At 34.9% G+C, this 3,713-nt stretch overlaps 1 long non-coding RNA gene across 1 annotated transcript; it reads left to right on the forward strand.

Moving 5' to 3' along the window:
• The first annotated feature begins 831 nt into the window (after positions 1-831).
• Positions 832-3,473, forward strand: LOC126831804 (uncharacterized). Its single transcript, XR_007684355.1, has 3 exons — positions 832-973; positions 2,910-3,024; positions 3,188-3,473. It is a non-coding gene; the product is annotated as an uncharacterized LOC126831804 (long non-coding RNA).
• The last annotated feature ends 240 nt before the right edge of the window (positions 3,474-3,713 follow it).

Consider the following 3,713-nt stretch of genomic DNA (forward strand, 5'->3'; position numbering starts at 1 on the left):
GCTCAGCGTTAGAGCCCCGCCCCTACGCATTTTGTTTCCGGAGCGTACCTCATGAACCGGGAGTTAAATATACCTTTATTAAACTTTGTACAATTATAAACCTACTATCGTAAGTATTTCTGGGTATACAATTATTGTTAAGGGAAAATAAACCACTGAGAAATTACTAAGAAATGTGATAAAGGAAGACATTTTTTTAAAAATATTTAAAAATAATATGTGAAATTCAAATTAAAGATAAATAGGTCAAAAGCTGCTCGTATGACCTATGTCGCTACCTTCCACTACAACCAGTCAGTGTAGGTCATTGAAGGTATAGATCTGTATTTTAATCAGATTTAGTCTTCTTGAAATTACACGCTGTTGTTGATGTCTTGTTCTTTCAATTACCTCTTGTTGCTTACGTCTGACAAAATGGCATAGGTGTTCCATAACCGTGTTTACTCAATTTAATATGTTATGTATGTATGTACACTCACCGACATATATATGTAAGTCCACAGTTAGATTATAAATGTATATAAAACAGACAGTCAAGATATATTTACGTCAGTTGTACAAAAAATTTGATTTAAGGGGAGTCGCAAATTATGACAGACTGGGTAAAGAAAAACGCTCAAACCGAATTACCTGTAAGTGGCACATGTATATGAATTACATTTTAAAGTTTCGCCCATATTTTATTTCATTGTATGTACTGCAAATGTATCTATTTTATTATGTCAGTGCAATATAAAAACAATTGTCATTTCGAACAGAAGAGCGGTTGTCTCATTTCAGAATAGCCTTTAGCAAAAATTATGACAACATTTGACGTACGATACAATAAACGTCAAATGTAAAATGATCATTTTCGTAGCTGTCCTCTTAGTTTTGAATATACGTCAAAGAATAAAGTGTTCTGTATAAAACGGTTTACTTATTCGTGACACGCCTTAACACTGTTCTAAATTCTAAATTAGCCACACAACAGGTAAGATGTTTCATTTTATTTATCATTTTCTTCTCACTGATACCATTCCAGCTGCCAAGTTCATCAAAACAAAATAATTCCATGATATAATTTCTACAAGTTTTGGAAATAATAAACCAAAACTGATTAATAAACGGATCAAAAGTCGCCAGGCAGTCCGAAAGCAACCCGGCTGTTTCACATTGCCATGTTTCTTTTATTTATGGTGGGGCGGGGGTTCATTGATAAATGCATGATTTTTTATTTCCATTTGAACTGAGAAATCGCTGAAAAGTTGGGAGAATCCCACGTAAACAACGTCATAAGTGAGGATTTATCTTTGATGCGTTGATGTCGACAATGTTTTCTTATAATCACACACCACGTCAATAAAATATAGAATCATCAAGCTGAACACACAGCAAAAACAGCGACTTAGTAGAAGATAACATGAATATCCGATTGGGCATGTATGCGCATATATGTAGACGCCAGAAAAATGTCAGCCAAAAGCTGCGTACAAGGTCAAATTACATTTGCAATAGATCGACCTTTTCTTCGGCGGGCGATATGTTTGTTTGATAGCCGAGGTACTATATATATTACGTCATAGAATGTATTAGGGAGAAATTCTGTAATAGCAGTGTTGGAGTCGAATGGTTACAGCCACATTTTCAATTAGGTGTTGTACTAGTATTTCAAATTTGATGCAGATTGAAGTCCCAAACTGTTGATAAATGATATAAGGTAGAGTGGCCGATCGACGGAAAGACATACTTATCCGTATTTACTTTGGGTTCAGATAAGCTTGTCATCATTGTGGCGGAGTCTGAATCTTGTGTCTCTTAATAATGCAGGACCTGCTGGAAGTGACAAGTATATTTGCAGATAGTTGACAAGGCGTAGTATTAATATTTAGGGGTGGTTTTCTTATTGGTAGTTTCGTGTGATTTGCTTGTGTTTTTATTTTGGTTCTTTTTTGCTATTTTCTGTCCTTATCGTTCTTCCTCTATTAAGATCTTTTTAGTGTCGGAGAGGCGTGGATCTTTGATCCCCCTAAACACTAAATATCGTACCTGAATTATGAGGCGTTGATAGCTAATTGTACTTTAACCAGTACAAACGTATACTCGATTTGCTTATTATTTTAGAAAGAAATAATCATTAAGATTTTGAATGTGAACTTTAGTCCGCATAACTATTATGGTAGATTAGATAAAGAACTGATAGTTCTCACTATAATAGTTAAAACCTAGATGATGTAAAGGGGATAAGCTGGAAATTTAGGTTAAGTTGCTGCACTCTTCCGAGAAACCCTTATTTTAAAATCTTTGTAGCCTCGATTGTCATTGTTAGCGCTGTCACGATAAGTAACAAAGTCTCGATTATCCACTTTTGCGTTTAATCATCAACGGACGTTGAACAGCAAATCGGATTCAAATCCATTGAAAGCCGGGCAGATACGATGGCATCGAGAGTTGATTATGGTCTTTTCGTGTTAATAAATGTATAATTGATTATAGTTCATATAACTTTTCAGTCTTAAAGAAAGACCTGCCATAACCGTTAATTTAACCCTCAAAGATTGAAGTTGCCATTTTCGTCACCCCACGGGACTTCGAAAAGCATTTGAACTGAAACCAAAGAAATAGAAACTCTTTGTGTATAGTCGAAATCTGTAATATTTGACATTCAAGCACAGTTTATATAGGGTATATCTAAATGTGAACGCGGTTGCCTTTATTAATGGTGTATCAATTTTACTGTTGGATGTGAAAAGTGATGACCGTTTCCATCGGAACATATCTTGTTAGCAATTGTAAATATATGCAGTTCAAATGTCCGTGGTACTGTATGTTATTACGGAACGTAGAATCTGAAAGCGATACATCTGTTAATGACACTTTCTCTTGCGTTTATTTGTAATGCTAATGCTTACAATGTGTTTTTATTATAGCGCCGAAAGACAAGTGTTTGTCGCCGTATTGTATATCTACTCAACATGAACGGACCAAAATTGTTACTCTTTACTGGAGTTATTTTAATTGCCATAATTATTACAAATGGACAGGGTATGTAGCGTTTATATTTACATATACAACTATATAAATTGCGGCCTCTCTTTAATCTCCAAACGACCCCGCCACCTCATATGATATTTACCCATTTGGTGAACTGGTTTTCACGAATATTATTGACATTGTTAGACATGTAATGTTATTTTTTTGTTTTCAGAACCAGCCTGTATGACCAGTACTGCGTGTAATGGGCGCCCCAGCAGAACTTTCGATAGGAAAAAATACTGTTGCGCATCTGGCAGTAGACGCAAATTTTCATTTGGCAAAAATAAATATGGGAACCTCATATTGAACTGTAATTGTCATCCTTTGGTAACAATACCTACCCCTAAAACAAAAATGGGAACAGTTCTGAGGGTCTCTAGTGGGGTTACTTTCGGTTGAAACAAATTTTGAGAGTTACTTTGTATGATAATAAAGTATAAACACAATTATTACCTTAATATGTTTTTTCTCTTTCAAGACTAACGTTGAAATAGTTATCAGCAATGCCGCAAGTCAACACAGAAATTAAACATGCCAGGGTTAATTTAATATGAAATAAGTATAATATCTAATTGTGTGAAACAGTACAGCAAGTATATTGCGATTCCCATGGGTATCACAAGTGCCCATCTACTTGCTAATTTATGTCTATATTCGTAAGAAACCGACCATATCATAGATCTCATTTATTTAACGAT

This window comes from Patella vulgata, chromosome 9, assembly GCF_932274485.2.
Source record: "Patella vulgata chromosome 9, xgPatVulg1.2, whole genome shotgun sequence".
In the NCBI taxonomy this organism is placed as follows: Eukaryota; Metazoa; Mollusca; class Gastropoda; family Patellidae; genus Patella; species Patella vulgata.